The 16,737-nt window shown below is 45.6% G+C and overlaps 1 non-coding gene across 1 annotated transcript; it reads left to right on the plus strand.

The window, feature by feature from the left end:
* The first annotated feature begins 7,829 nt into the window (after nt 1-7,829).
* trnav-uac (transfer RNA valine (anticodon UAC)) lies at nt 7,830-7,902 on the plus strand. The gene has a single exon. It is a non-coding gene; the product is annotated as a tRNA-Val (tRNA).
* Nucleotides 7,903-16,737: the final 8,835 nt, after the last annotated feature.

The raw sequence follows: 16,737 nt of genomic DNA on the forward strand, positions 1-16,737 counted from the left end.
CCAGCCTCCCCTCATTATGCCAATAAATACTGTGCGGCCAAAAAGCACTGCCATTTAGTAGAGATCATCTTTTAATCACAACCCAGGCATTGAGCTGACATTCTCAGAAAGGCCGCAACATCACACAGGTAATACTGATGTGCATCCCAATGAACGGCGTGATGGTGATGTCCATCATCATGCAATCCAATCAAAGTCATGACAGGGTGCATCGGCCTGCCATGGATCTTCAGCTGTGAGGTGCTCACCAGTGAGTGACTCATAAACCTGTCTACTTAGTGATCCCACCGGGGTGTGAGTATCTGTGCTGGTGCCGGGTGTGGGTGACAGCTTCCATAGTGGGGTTGGAGATGTCTCCCTCTGAGCTGCTGGAGTCCAGCGGGTCCAAGGGGCCTGGTCGGCCTGCAAGAGAAGGGAAATGGCATTACTGGGGATACATAGGGAACATGGATTACTCACAGACCAGAGGAATGATAGCATTTGTGTTGAAGACTCCCATGTTTGTCTGCTGTCCCCACCTCACCAGCAATGCAGTCTTGCTCTTCCTCCTCCCCGGCCATCTCAAGAGCTCGCTCCCCAAAATGCATCAGGTTTTGGAGCTCGGTCATTAACCCAGATGGCTGTGCCCGCTGACACCTGTTGTGGTTGAGCTTGTTCTGCAATGATAGAGATAAGGAAAGTGTAGACGGGGATGGTGAGATTGAAGCTGGTTGAAGCAGGCATGGGAGTTGGAGTGTGAGGAGCAAAGCAGCTACTGGGGGAAGCATGATGATTGAGGGATTGGCAGTGGGGGGCCTGGTGCATGGTGTTGGCAACCCCTGAGGTAGCTGGGTGACAGATGGACTTGGGGTGCGAGGGGTCCAGAGCAGGTCCAGAGGGGGACTGTGGGTGGTTCAATTACCCTGGCTGAGCGAAGAAGATCGGTCATCTTCTTCCATCACTGCTGCCCTGTCCTCTTCTGGAGTGAGCTGGCACTCAGCAGGGCTGCCACTGCATCCCAGGTGGTGGTGGTGGCCCTACTGGAGGGCCGTCTCCTGGAGCGGGGGGTAGAGTGAGTCCCCACCTCTGCTCCGCTCCATCCAGCAATCTGGTGAGGGCCCCCTCCAAAAAGCGAGGCGTGGACTTCTTGGCTGCCATTCCCTGCAGTCGTCGTGGAACAAGTGCTGGGGAGCCGTTTATATGGAGCTCCCCAGCGGTTAGGTCATTGTGAGGAGGGCAAATCAGAGGGCATGATTCTTGTGGGCATAATAATTTTCACTAATGAGGCATAAAATTCGATCCGAAATCACGCCAGTGCCATTGGCGGGAAACACTCCGTTTTTTTGCACCAGAACCAAAACTCTCCCATTTTTGGTAAGACTTTGCCCAACATGACTTAAAACCCACGTTATTTTTAGCCAAATTGAATTGTACTCGAGGTGTTCTCACTTTGGGTATGCTTTGTAAAAACTACCAAAGAACTTCATACAATTGCAGCACATACAAACATTATGGGTGGAATTTTACCGGCATGTCCGCCCGAGATTCGTACGATCCCGCCCGAAGCCAATGGAGAATGCTGTTCTCCGAGCCGAGCCTGCCTCCGGAATCGGGATGAGCGTGTCGGTAAAATTCCAGTCTGCAGCTTCATCCCGCGGGTGGAATTTAGCACAGTCCAATTTATAGCACGGGGATAAAAATAAAGTGAAATTCTATGTGAGTGAGACTTTGCATGTCACAGAAGGGTGCATTCACAGCAAGAACATATTTCAGTGCAGTCTTGCCGCAGCGTTCCTGAACTTAAACCAGGAGAAATTTATAAAAAATGACAGAAGGGCTGAACCACCAGAGACATCATCTGCAATGAATAAAATCTTGACTACAGATGTCAGATCAGCTTTCCAATGTTTTTGTCAGAGCTCAGCAATCCTTTACTGTAAGGCCCACTGTCATGCAGCATTGAGTTCAATTATGTCCACGAACCTAAAAGGGGCTGAGTGTCACTGCCCTCTTGTGATCACACATCTCTATCATTTCAATGAGTTTCCAAGACAGTAATGCCACAGGCAAAACATTTGACAATAATGTATATTACAAATGACGTTTAAATGCTTCAACATTAAATGAGTCCAAACGTATGTTGAGACCAACGTTGTTGGACGCATTAGAATTAAACAGGGAAAGATGAACTGTAGGAGGAGGATTGTAGAATTCCCAGGTACACTGTCTTCAACTTCTCCTGGACCACTCCCCATTTTAAGGAGAATGTGTCACTGTGGAGCCAAGCCAGAAATCATAGAATCCCTACAGTGCAGAAGGAGGCCATTGGGCCCATCGAGTCTACACCGACTCTCGAACAGAGAATCTTACACAGATCCTATAGTCTATCCGAACAGGCATCAGAGTGTGGCGACGAGGGGAATTTCACAGTAACTTCATTGCAGTGTTAATGTAAGCCTACTTATGACTAATAAATAAACTTTAACTTTATCGCCGTAACCCCATGTATTTACCCCACTATTCCCCCTAACCTACACATCTTAAGACATTAAGAGACAATTTACCATGGCCAATCCAGCTAATCAGCACATCTTTGGACTGTGGGAAGAAACGGGAGCACCTGGAGGAAACCCACTCAGACATGGGGAGAACATGCAAATTCCATGCAGTCACCCAAGGCTAGAATTGAACCTGGGTCCCTGTGAGGCAACAGTGCCAACCACTGTGTCACCGTGCTGCCCTTCGCCTGTCGAGAGGAAGTAAAGACAGGAAGGGTATGAGCCTTCACCAGGCCTAGAGGATTGTTGTGTGTCCTGGAGGAGCATAGTGCCACAAAAAATAAAAGCAAGCCCCGAAACTTCCCTGGTTTCAGAATAGCCTGGGAGTAGTCCCTATTATGTATGTCCCTGAGGACTAAGTGGCATAAAGAATCATGAGGTAGGCTGAGATACTACAATACTGGCAGCTGTTTATTGAAGGTGTGCACTCATTCACAGTTTAGTCTAAGACTGCCCAACAGGGTCCTACACTGGACTGTGCTAATAGCACAGTCTTGGGTTTGACGTTCGTGCATTTAAATTCCCACTTGAGATCCTCCAGCATATAATCTAGGCTGCACAATCTAGGATCAGACTTCAAGGTAAAGTGGAATGGAGTTGAATGATGTTTTAGAAGTGGATGTCTTGGTGATGGGAGAATGTGGATTTGGTAGGATCAGATAGGATGCCAAAGTTGTGAACAGGTTGGTTCACTGTCAGACAGTGACCAGGGACAGGAATGGAGTCAGTGCTAGGATCAGGGAAATAAAAGACTAACAATGGTGCACAGGGCCACCTTCCAAAAACAAATGGTGCCAACCTTGTTTGCACTCTCGATTGATGAGGAGGCAGCAACCACAGGAAAACTCCAGCAAATCTATTAGGAGCAAATGCGAGGTGAAGTGTGTGCCTGTGTCTGCCATTACTGTCAACTAGGGTGACCATAGCAGAGACCGAGTGGATGGAGCATGAAGACTCAGTTTGAGCAGCAGAAACACTTTGTCATCATCAATGATCTGCTGGTCTACAACAAGTGGCTGGTTATTCCAGCCTTCCTTTGGCCAGAGATGACCCAAATTATACACCAGGAACACCGGGCAATACTAGGCACAAGCCCAACCTGCAGTACAGTGCCAGGCATTTTCAGAGCCATTGAACATTATCAAAACATCCAGGACAGAGACATTTAGACAGAAACAGGCTTCCACCTACAACGAAAGGTACCACATCAGGCACCTGCCACATTTACACAAGGACAGCAGAGCCTAGATTAAGGACCATGAAAAAGAGGGTGATATAGTGGGGGTACCTTACCAGTATGCAGAAGGTATAGTCAGGAGGACCAGAAGGAGCCATCTCCTCATCCCTCGAGGTAATCATCCCACTATACATTGGAGAAAAATTGAAAAAGATCATCAAAAAGAACAACAACATCTGAAACAATTTCCTTTAACTCCTTCAACTATTGTAAAGGCAATATCTGGTAGCATTATAAAATCTCCAGACCACTTGAGAAGACTTGAGGGGATGGATGGCTAGTACAAGTAATCCAAATATGTTGGGTGAAGAGGAATGCATTGTAAATATTTTGAATAAGGATTTTGGGGGGGAAAGGTGTGGTATAAGGGTCAGGCATAGAAAGGGTTAACATGAAACTGGGTGAAGTACCATCAGCGCGGTGACATCCAGGAACTCATGATCTGAGTCTGGGGAGCAGTCTTGTACAGGACAGAGACATTTGGAGAGGCAAGCATGGAGACAGCTCCTAGCTTAGGCATAATACTGTAGATGCGCACACAGTAATAAGTAGTTAATAAACACTTAATGTTAAACTATTCAGGATTCAGAACCTCTTCATGAGGCCTACCAAACTACACACAAAATCTTACAACAGTAGGGACTGAAGAATTCAATTTGGTCAGACATTGTGGGTGTATCTACACCACGGGGACTGCAGCTGTTCAAGAAGGCAGCCAAACACCACCTTCTCAAAGGCAATTGGGGTTGGGTGGTAAATTCTGGCCTGGCCAGCAAAGCTAATATCCCGTCAATTAATATATTTTTAAAAATTCCAAATTGGGTGAGTGTTATTGCTCACAGTATTACATTCCCAGCTGCTGTTACTACTGGACAGCCAGGTTCCAGAGTGGTATACCAGCTTGATTTATGCTTTTTTGTTTAGAGATGTGGGAGAACAGTATTGCAGGGCTTCCAATTATCTTTGAGCAAAAAAATAAAACCTTTATTAAACAAGCAAATATTAACTATAATACACTATTCTTTCACCCTCACCTATAGCTTTAAAGGTTTGGAGAGATTTGTGAAGGATAATGCAAGTTACAAAATATATCTTACACTCTAATGTTCTCAGTAAATACACAGTCCATGCAAACCAATAGGTGACCTGTGGTTAAACATACCCAACTCTGAAACCAAGTGACAGATGGCACGGGTGGCACGGTGGCATAGTGGTTCGCGCTGCTGCCTCACAGCGGCAGGGACCCGGGTTCAATTCCCAACTTTGGTCACTGTCTGTGTGTGGAGTTTGCACATTCTCCCCGTGTCTGCGTGGGTTTCCTCTGAGTGCTCTGGTATCCTCCCACAGTCCAAAGATGTGCGGGTTAAGTGTATTGGCCATGTTAAATCGTCTCTTAGTGTCAGGGGGACTAGTTAGGGTAAATGCATGGGGTTATGGGAATAGGGCTTGGGTGGGATTGTGGTTGGTGCAGACTCGATGGACCGAATGGCCTCCTTCTGCACTGTATGAATTTTAAAACATATTTCTGTGGATTTCTCATCAAATCCCCCCCAGATGCTTATCACACTGTGAGTCAACTAGTCTCACAGAAACTCTGACTTCCACATTGGTGTTTCCAAACTCCACTCTCAAAGAACATGCTTGGAATCTTCCCCCAAACAACACTCAGGGGGCCTTCACCAAGGATCCACCCCCAGAATTTCAGTTGCTCCTTTTGGTATTCCTCTGCCTTGGATTGCATTCAAGCTTCCACACAATCTCCCAGGTAGCCAGCCAATTCTATAGAACGCTATTGCTTCACAGGCTGAATTAAGATGTCACCAAATTTTTGATTTACCTCGGACATCGGAATTCTCACTTAGCCAAATTTAAATGGTTCTTGCAGCTGTCTCTTGGACTCAGAATGCTTTCTCTACTTTATACTTTAATTTCACTGAACAGAACCTTGTTCAGCTTCTTGTTCTTTGTTCCTTTAATTTAACTGTCTTCCCGAGACATTCTTTTTGTCCCCACTCCCTTGTTTTTGGGACTTTCTTTTGTTCTATTAGGAAGTCTGCTCTCTGCTGTTCCTTGTCCTGTCCAGCTTCTCTTGGCTCTCGCTTACAACCCACTCAAAAGTTCTTTCTGTCCCAGGGTGGTCCCTGGTTACTAAGCAACAGTCTAGTTTCTCTTTAAACCCTATTTGCACTCTTGTCATAAACCCTCATTACCATGCATGAATCCAAACCAAACTGTAGTCATTAACCCTTTCAAATACAGGAACACAAAATTAAGCTTATATCTTATTTTTAACACAAATTCAAATATGGATTATTTAAAACTATCTCTGTTTTCAGACAAGAGGTGGTCATGAGGCAATCTTGGATGTGATCGATTTGCACAAAGCATCTGACAGATTTTTGGATGTTGATGCTGAATAGGTGAGAAATAGGAGGGGGACCACGATAGATCATTCAGCAGGTAATGAGAATAGTAGGGGTGGGGTGCCAGAATAGAACGCTGCAGCAGTTAATGATTAAACTCCCTTGAGTTCGTACATATAAATGAGACAGACTTTATGAGTGGCATAATTTTTAATGCCAGCTCTTGGAGTTAAATTTGATAGCAATATGCCATCTGATCTTGTCAATCTGTGCTTGGAGATGACTGCAAAACTTCCCGTCTGAGAAGCAGTAAAATAATGACCTCCTCCCACACTGTTAAACATATTGCAAGGTCAGAATTTGACAGGTGTGGTTACAGTGAAATCTGTGCATTAAGGACACATTTGTTTTTCTTCCTGCATGTGTTCTAGTTTTCAAAATGATCATTGAATGTGCTGTAAACAGGAGCAGCTAAATATCCCAAGATCAGCTATTTCCCCTGCAGCATTCCTTCTCTTATAGCCTTCACCTGGAACTGTAATTCTAGAGCCTTGGCCACAGGGTGTAATTTAAGTTAATTGTCTGTCCTCTGGATTTCCCTGTTCATCGCTACCCTCGTGTCCTTTTCCATTGGGGGAGGGATGTCTCGATCCAGGGATCCTCGACATTGGGAGAATGCACAGGGTGAGTTAGCCACGTATACCTGGGAGACCTAAGCCCCTTGGGAAGTGCCAGCCTGGCATTGCCAGCCTGGGACTCCAGCAGTGCCAGGCTGTGCCCACTGGGTATCGGGCAGTGCCAAGGGGTGGGGCCTGAGGGATGGGGTCTCACAGGGCAGAGCCGGATGAGGGGCACGGAGATAGGAGGGGAGGGAAGGGGGATTCGGTGGTGGGGGGGTGGGGGCTAATGCTGGGGTTGGCGATTCAGAGTCGGGGCTGCCGATCGGGTGGGGGAGTTGGGTGGAGGGGGGGGTCAAGGCTGGCGATCAGGAGGCCGGCAATTGAGGAACATAGTCGGGGCCGGCGATCAAGAGGCCAACGTTGTCCGGGGTCAGGGCGTTGTCAACCGATCTCCCAATATATTGGGAGATTGGCGCATGCGCAATGGCACATTGAGCATGCTGCTGCTGACCTCTCTGGCAAATTAGGCTCTGCCCTCCTCCCCGCATTGGCATGAATCTCCTGACGGCCTCCATATTGCACAGAGTGCCACCAACAACTGAAATTCAGTTTGCCAAAAGAGAGGGCGGGAAAACGTCCTGTTTTCCTGCCTGTTGGACATTTGGGATTGTTTTGGAAAAATCACCCCCATTCTAGTGGAGATTCTAGCTTTTGTTAATTTGTGAATTTATTACCGAGTGGCCACCGAACAGGTAAATTGCTTTCCCTGGGATCGTGCCATGCAGCCATTCAGTTTTAACGGTGGAGCATTTTCTCTACTCCTGCTGAGCTCCCCATTGCACAAAAGTTGTTCCTTTCATCCACTGCAATGCATGTCCAGATTTAATGTTGGAAATGGACTCGGAGCATTGAAGGTGTTCTGAAGTTTGTTAATATGAGTGTCTGCAGTTGCAAGTTGAAGTTCGTTTCTGTTCCATTGTACAGTTTCTTTCGGACTGTCACTAATTGTCCATTTTTATAGGCTCTGGAAACATTTGTTTGTGAAGGTTTCTCTGTAAATTCAGTCAATCACATTTCTGTAGTGTAGTGGTTATCACGTTTGCTTTACACGCAAAAGGTCCCTGGTTCAAAGCCAGGCAGAAACATTGTGAAGTTGCATTTACCAGTTGAAAGGAACTCCACTATTTAGTGTAGATGTTTATTTGGTGCCATTGCAATGGACATTTCATGTTATAGAGCGGCACAGTGGCACAGTGGTTAGCACTGCTGCCTCACAGCACCAGTGACCCAGGTTCAATTCCGGCCTTGGATGACCGTCTGTGTGGAGTTTGCTCATTCTCCCTGTGTCTGCGTGGGTTTCCTCCGGGTGCTCCGGTTTCCTCCCACAGTCCGAAGATGTGAGGGTTCAGTTGATTGGCCATGCTAAATTGCCCCTTAGTGTCAGGGGGATTAGTAGGTAAATACATGGGTTTATGGAGATAGGGCCTGGGTGGGATTGTTGTCGGTGCAGGCTCGATGGGCCGAATGGCTTCCTTCTGCACTGCAGGGATTCTATGATTCTATGAATTGCACACACATGGCACCATTTGGAAATCGCCCGATATCTATATGCCACATCATGGTGCAAACTGGCATTGGAATTTGTTACCCTTGTTTGGATATGTTCTTCACCTTCATCTCACCAGCATCCCCTCCTTGGGAGTGATGACGATTCTGGGAACTTGGTGATTGGTTAACTCCTCAATGGATATATAAGAGAGAGAGAGAGCACTGAATGTAGAATTTTGGAATTCACATTTTGCTTCTGAAACACTGAACTCAGGCAGAAAGATCAAAAGAAAAAGGGCCGCAAATATTGAAAATTTGAAATTAAATACAAAATCTTGGAATTGCAGGTAGAGATTGTTCATCAGAACTGGAACAGTAACTCTACATCCACACACAGACAGAAAACACTGGAAAATCTCAGGAGGCCTAACAGCATCTGTGAAAGCTCAAAGAGTCATCCAGACTCAAAACGTTGGCGCTATTCTATCTTCACAGATGGTGTCAGGCCTCTTGAGATCTTCCAGTATTTTCTGTTTTTGTTTCAGATTCCAGCAACTGCAGTATTTTGCCTTTAACTAGAATCATAGAATCCTACATTGCAGTAGGAGGCCATTCGGCCCATCGAGTCTGCACTGACCGCAATCCCACCCGGGCCCTATCCCCATAACCCCATGCATTTACCCTACCTAGTCCCCCAGGCGATAAGGGACAATTTAGCATGGCCAATCCATCTAACCCGCACATCCTTGGACTGGGAGGAAACCGGAGCAGCCAAAGAAACCCACACAGGCATAGGGAGAACGTGCAAACTCCACACAGTGACCCGAGGCCAGGATTCAACCCAGGTCCCTGGTGCTATGAGGCAGCAGTGCTAACCACTGTGCCACCGTGCCGCCCAAATTGGGGGTTTTAATCTTCCAGTCGAGATCTGGAAAAGGTATGAATCTATAGATGAAATTAGAAAAGTTGTCCTTTTGTCTTTGACATTTACAACATCCACACATTTTGTTTATTTGACCGAGCAAAGAACAAGGAAAGTGGAGAACAACAAATGAACACTGCTGGTCAGAAATGCTGAATATTAGCAGGAAATTGTTACAGAATTTAGTTGCATGGGAACGAGTGGGAAGAACTGAAAAGTGATCTGATTTGATTTGATTTATTATTGTCACATGTATTAACATACAGTGAAAAGTATTATTTCTTGCACGCTATACAGTCAAAACATACCATTCAGAGAGAAGGAAACAAGAGAGTGCAGAATGTAGTGTTACAGTCATAGAGGTGTAGAGAAAGATCAACTTAATGCAAGGTAAGTCCATTCAAAAGTCTGACAGCAGCAGGGAAGAAGCTGTTCTTGAGTCGGTTGGTACATGACCTCAGATTTTTGTATCTTTTTCACAAAGGAAGAAGGTGGAAGAGAGAATGTCCGGGATGGTGGGGTCCTTAATTATGCTGGCTGCTTTGCCGAGGCAACAGGAAGTGTAGACAGAGCCAATGGATGGTAGGCTAGTTTGGGTGATGGATTAGGTTACATTCATGACCTTTTGTAGTTCCTTGCGGTGTTGGGCAGAGCAGGAGCCATATCAAACTGTGATACAACCAGAAAGAATGCTTTCTATGGTGCATCTGTAAACGTTGGTGAGAGTCATAGCTGACATGCCACATTTCCTTAGTCTTCTGAGAAAGTACAGGCATTGGTAGGCTTTCTTAACGATAGTGTCGGCATGGGGGGACCAGGATAGGTTGTTGGTGATCTGGACACCTAAAAACTTGAAGCTCTCGACCCTTTCTATTTCGTCCCCGTTGATGTAGACAGGGGCATGTTCTCCTTTACGCTTCCTGAAGTCGATGACAATCTCTTTCGTTTTCTTGACATTGAGGGAGAGATTATCGTTGCCGCACCAGTTCACCAGATTCTCTATCTCATTCCTCATTTCAAGTGCTGGATGATATACAAAAGCCAACTCCAATTGGCTGTGGGCAGCTAAAAGGTGCTGGTGAGACAATGCATGGGCAAAACACCTTCAGAATTGAAGGGAGATTTGGAATGAGAGAGAGATAGTTGAGGTCTGAAGTTACTAAAATCTATGTTCAGGTCATTGGACTGCAAAATGCATGAAGCAACATCTCTCCTTCATCAACATCTCCATCAAATAAAAAAATGGAGATTGCAAGTACAATTCAGTCAAAAATGCTTCGCCAAGGCTCCCCTTCATAGAAGCTTCATAGCACGAGAACGAATATCCAATTGTTGTGGCTTGATTTTTGAATTATTTGCAGAAATCATTTACCCTTTTCAACTGACATATCACTATATTCCAGGTCTGTAATCAAGCTGGGATGCTACACGAGGGCGGCACTGCTGCCTCACAGTGCCAAGGACCCGGGTTCGATTCCTGGCTTGGCTCACTATCTGTGCAGAGTTTGCACGTTCTCCCCGTGTCTGCGTGGGTTTCCTCTGGGTGCTCTGGTGTCCTCCCACAGTCCGAATGACTGGTTAGGTGCATTGGCCATGCTAAATTCTCCCTCAGTGTACCCGAACAGGCGCCGGAGTGTGGCGACTAAGGGATTTTTACAGTAACTTCATTGCAGTGTTAATGTAAGCCCACTTGTGACACTAATAAATAAACTTTAAACTTTTGCAATTGTTCTCAAAATGTCAAAGACAAAAGGGCAACTTTTCTAATCTCAGCTATAAATTCATACTGTTTCCAGATCACGACTGGAAGCTTAAAACCCCCAATCGCAAGGTCTTTGAATGGTATAAGATGGAGTCCTGCAGTGTGTACTTCAACACGTACACAGAGTATTGATTACCAACATCCAACTGCATGAACATTTTACTGATTGCGACCCAGATGAAGAGGTTGTCATTCCTTTGCAAATGGTGGAGATTTAATGGCACCTGAGTGGTTTCTTAAGCTAATAAATGATCAAATTTCGCAGGTTGTCTTATTAAGCAGGTTGACCCTGTGACTTCTACAAAATTGTCAAGGATTTAACTGCCGATTTTGTGTCAAGATTGGCACAAAAGGTGGGACTACATTGTGATCAAATATGAAACATGTGTCAATCACAATTTTACACACTATACCCAAAGTAGATTTAACTGGTTAAGTTCATTTACTAATATTCGTCATGCACAGATGAAAATTTCTGTAAATCTGATGCAAAATAAGCCATCTAATTGCCAAAAAAATGCTGACATTTTCCAGCATTTTCTGTTTTTGTTTCAGATGCCAGCATCTGCATTATTTTGCTTTTATCAGAAAATGACAGATTTGATCTCTCATATTTACTATGAATAAGCCATTTATGGGTGGCACGGTGGCACAGTGGTTAGCACTGTTGCCTCACAGCACCGGGGACCCATGTTCGATTCCCGGGCTTGGGTCACTATCTGTGCAGAGGCTGCACATTCTCCCCGTGTCTGCGTGGGTGCCCTCCGGGTGCTCCAGTTTCCTCTCACAGTCCAACGATGTGCAGGTTAGGTTGATTGGCCATGCTAAATTGACCCTAGATTCGGGAGGACTAGCAGGGTAAATATGTGGGATTACGGGGATAGGGTGGGATTGTTGTCGGTGCAGGCTCAATGGGCCAAATGGCCTCCTTCTGTAATGTAGGGATTCTAAACATGAAAGATTGCACGATTTCAATGAAGAGTGTTGCAGTTATCCTTGGTCACATGGCAAATGTTTATCCATCAATCAATATTACAAAAACCAAATGATCTAGCCATTAGCTCATTGCTGTTTGTGGCAGCTTGCTGTGTGCAAATTGGTTGCTGCATGTTATGATGGCCACAGGGGGATTGTCAATAGGTCTCTCCATGGGCCTCGTGGGTGGATAAGGGTAAACTGCTTCCACTAGTTGAAGGCTATAGAACCAGGGGCCGTAATCTAAAAATTAGGGCCAACCTGTTCAGGAGAGATGTTAGAAAACACTTCTACATGCAGAGAATGGTGGAGGTTTGAAGTCTCTTCCTCAGCCAATGGCGGATGCTGGTTCAATTATTGGGTTTAAGTCTGAGATAGACATTTTTATTACATAGGAACACAGGAGCAGAGGAATTAGGAGCAGAAGTAGGCAATTCAACCCTTCGAGCCTGCTCTGCCATTCAATAGGATCATGGCTGATCTCTTCCTGGTCTCAAATCCAATCCACACCTGTTCCCCATATCCCTTTGACCTGTTTTTTCTTATCAGAAATATATCTCCTTCTTGAAGCCATTTAATGATTCAGACAGGGATATCAAGGGATATGGGCCTAGGGCAGGTACTTGGAGTTGGGCCACAGATCAGCCATGATCTTACTGAATAGCAGAGCGGTCTCAAGGGGCTGAATGGCCTACTCTTGTTCCTATGTAGAATACGAGTACTCATATTCGGCAAACGGAGACTCATCTAATCGGGAAGGAGCAGCAGAGGGGTTTAAAACCAGCTGGCTCCACTCGGGCCAGCAGTTGAAAGACTCAGGACTGACCTGTTCACTGCAGGCACTGAGTGGCACCTTGAGCACGTTGTAAACAAAGGGTGATGGTGACGGAAGACTGGCCTCGATAAGCTTATCACACTGCATTTCCCTATATAATAATAGCGACCACACTTCAAAAGCAATTGATTGGTTATAAAGTGGTTTGAGACATCCTGACCGGAATTTTGCCACCTTGCCCATCCCAGAATCGGGGTGGGCGAGGCTCGCAGAACAGCATTCTCCATTGGCCTCAGGTGGGATCTTACGAGGCTCGGGCGGGCGAGGTGGTAAAATTCCACTGCCTGAGTTTGTGAAAGGCTTTATAAATGTAAGCCTTTCTTTTTTTTTCCTTTCTCCTCTGCATTGTGTCAGCTAATCACAACCAGGACAGTGTTAAGGGCATGACAGTTCTCGAAACCTGCCTACATTAGGGAAATGGAAATCATTTGTTCGAATGTGTAAGCACAGGATTGGGATCATTTTCAATGTTCTTCACAGTTAAGTAGCTCCCTGTTAATCACTGCCAAGTCTCGCTCGTAAGTCGTGATGAATTTGGCAGAGGATGACCAGTGCCTACGGATCTCCCCTTCCATGAGGGAATGAGAATCTTCAGCAGGGGGAGGAGAGGGGGGGGAAGGAGAGGTGGAAAAGAAGATCGCCAGTTTGTAAATACTTGTACGTTAAGCCCATTAAAGGTTCATCAGCAGCTCAATCAAAATAAAATCGACAAAATTGTGTCCAACAAAAGCCACCATTTTACACAGAACTGATTAGATTTCGAAAACATGCTGCTGTTCCAAGTTAAAATTGACAGCAGATTGACTGCATGCGGACTGCTGACTATTAAAAATGGAATAATTTGATGCCATTTTATGCTTAGATCAGATTTTTGTATGGAAATCTAATGCTTACATTGGGTATCTCAATCCGATAAGAATGACTTAGTGGAATTATAGACTTTGAGCCAGAATACTTGGAATATGTTTTCTGGAGTTGTATATGTTTGTACCTATTATATATATAATGTCGAGATACATAAAATCATCAGGATTAGCTGCAGCAAGCTGCATGCTTTGTCCGAATTATGTTCATGTGGAGTACGTTGTATTCACCGGTTGTATTGACTGAATCATTATTATTGGAGAAGACCTGAATTATGATTCAGAGATTGAACAAAAAAGACCTTAAGATATAGGAGCAGAATTAGGCCATTTAGCCCATCGAGTCTGCTCTGCGGTTCAGTCATGGCTGATAAGTTTCTCAACCCCATTCTTTTCCCTGTAACCTTTGATCCCCTTCCCAATTACGAACCTATCTATTTCTGTCTTAAATATACCCAATGACCTGGCCTCTACAACCTTCTATGGCTATGAATTCCATAAATTCACCACTCTCTGGCTGAAGAAATTCCTCCTCATCTCGGTTCTAAAGGGTCATCCTTTTATTCTGAGGCTGTGCCCTTGGATCCTTGTCTCTCCTACTAAGGGAAGCATCTTCCCCACGTCCACACTATCCAGGCCTAAATTTTTATTGACCAGACTGATACAACTGTTAAAAGAACAAAGTCAACCCACACTCAGGACTGCGTGGAAAGAATGTTGGCGGGAAACCGACTCGCTCCGTGCAAACCCACTCCGCGGTCATAATGCATTGTGGACGGGTTTAATCAGTGGACAGTGGGACTTCCATGTCTCACTGGGGAGGAAGCCTTGCCCTTGGGCTTCAGCTCCAGCAGTTCCAGCAGCACCGGAGCTCATTGTTGGGCACTGCCAGGACTGCAACTAGTCCCAAGAAGGCTTAATGGATCATGGAGCAAGGTGGGTCTGGGGTTTTGTGGGGGACGGGGGGATGGTTTGGCAAGCTTATAGGGAGGAGGTGGGGTTGAGGATGGTAGGTTTTGGAGAGCTGGTGAATAGAAAGCAAGTGTGTGTGTGTGTGTGTAGTCAGGGGGGGGGGGGGGGGAGGGGGGGAGGGGTTTACTATCTTAGACAGGCTGGTCCCAATGTGCAACAAATATTCTTTCCGACCCTTTTGAAAGCCATTTAAACACAATGATCTGCCCACTCCGGCCCATACCAACCGTATTATTGGCATCAATTGTCCTGTTAAGAAGCTTGATTAACCTCTAATTAGTTACTTTTACAGAGTAAGAAGTCTCACAACATCAGGGTAAAGTCCAACAGGTTTATTTGGTAGCACGAGCTTTCAGAGCGCTGCCCCTTCATCAGGTGAATGCAGGATTTTGTTCACAAACAGGGCACATATAGACACAAACTCAATTACAAGATAGTGGTTCTAATGTGAGTCTTTACAGATAATCAAGTCTTTACAAGTGCAGACAATGTGAGTGGAGAGAGGGTTAAGTACAGGTAAAGAGGTGTGAATTGTCTCCAGCTAGGACAATTAGTGAGATTTTGCAAGCCCAGGCAAGTTGTGGGGGTTACAGATAGTGTGACATGAACCCAAGATCCCGGTTGAGGCTGTCCTCATGTGTACAGAACTTAACCCTCTCTCCACTCACATTATCTGCACCTGTAAAGATTTGATGACCTGTTAAGACTCACATTCCAACCACTATCTTGTAATTGAGTTTGTGTCTATATATGCCCTGTTTGTGAACCAAATCCTGCACTCACCTGATGAAGGAGCAGCGCTCTGAAAGCTCGTGCTACCAAATTAACCTGTTGGACTTTAACCTGGTGTTGTGAGACTACTTACTGTGCTCACCCCAGTCCAACGCCGGCAACTCCACAGCATTACTTTTACATAGCTGCCATTTTCGGCATCCGCTCACCTACCCTGTTATGGTGGTGAGCTTGGGGGTGGGCGGGAAGGTGATGGGCCAGGCATCCACTCTACGTTACTTACCCCCACCCCTTGCAACCCCACCCCCACACAGCATCACCCCCTCTCCCACCCCGCTGAAAACAAGGGCACATAAAATCCAGCCCTCAGAATCGGAAATCCATCAAAAACTGAACAGTTGTGGAGCTTCCCCGTGCATCTATTAGTTACATTAAGCAGAAAATGTTATCTGGGTACTCTGAAATGTTTCTACTTGAGAGAAGGTGCCGTGCGAACAACACAATGAATCAAGTCAATGCGAGTGTGGTCTCTTAATAGTGCTTCATACAAAGATCATTGCCCTGTTAAATTGCTTGATGCATGAGTCTGCAAAAATACTCTGTATTCCAACTCAACTGAAAAGGAAAATCTGTCCACAAGCACAACTAGACTCAAATGCAAGTGATGAAGCTTAGCAGCTAAAATCAGGAAGACTCCACATGGACAACTTGCTGTCTTTCCAGTTAAAGCAAAAGAGAGCAATGGGATAATAATACATTTAAATAGGATGGAAAGTGTCCATGTCAGTGACACAGTGGATTCAGTCATATTGCCCTTACACTAATAAATCCTTGGCTTGAATCCAGTTTAATCAGAATGGATAATCATGTTCTCTGGTAGCTTTCAAATGATCTCAATGGAAATATGTTTGGCTAACATACTCTTTCATGGGGTGGCATGGTGGCGTAGTGGTTAGCACCACTGCCGCATAGCGCCAGGGACCCGGCTTCAATTCCCGGCTTCGGTCACTGCCTGTGTGGAGTTTGCACATTCTCCCCATGTCTGCGTGGGTTTCCTCCGGGTGTTCCAGTTTCCTCCCACAGTCCAAAGATGTGTGGGTTAGGTGGATTGGCCATATTAAATTGCCCCTTAGTGTCAAGGGGACTAGCTAGAGTAAATGTATGGGGTTATGGGGATAGGGCCTGGTGGTCGGTACAGACCCGATGGGCCGAATGGCATCCTTCTGCACTGTAGGATTCTATGATTAATTCCCAGAGCATGCAGGAATGTCCAAGGGCCCAGCCATGTGCCCCAACCAGTTTAACGGTATGTTCCTCAGAGACATGTGACTTGAGTGTTCCAATTCCGTGTTGGTAGGATAGTCCTCATCT

The sequence above is a fragment of the Mustelus asterias genome, chromosome 27, assembly GCF_964213995.1.
Source record: "Mustelus asterias chromosome 27, sMusAst1.hap1.1, whole genome shotgun sequence".
NCBI classification, from domain to species: Eukaryota; Metazoa; Chordata; class Chondrichthyes; order Carcharhiniformes; family Triakidae; genus Mustelus; species Mustelus asterias.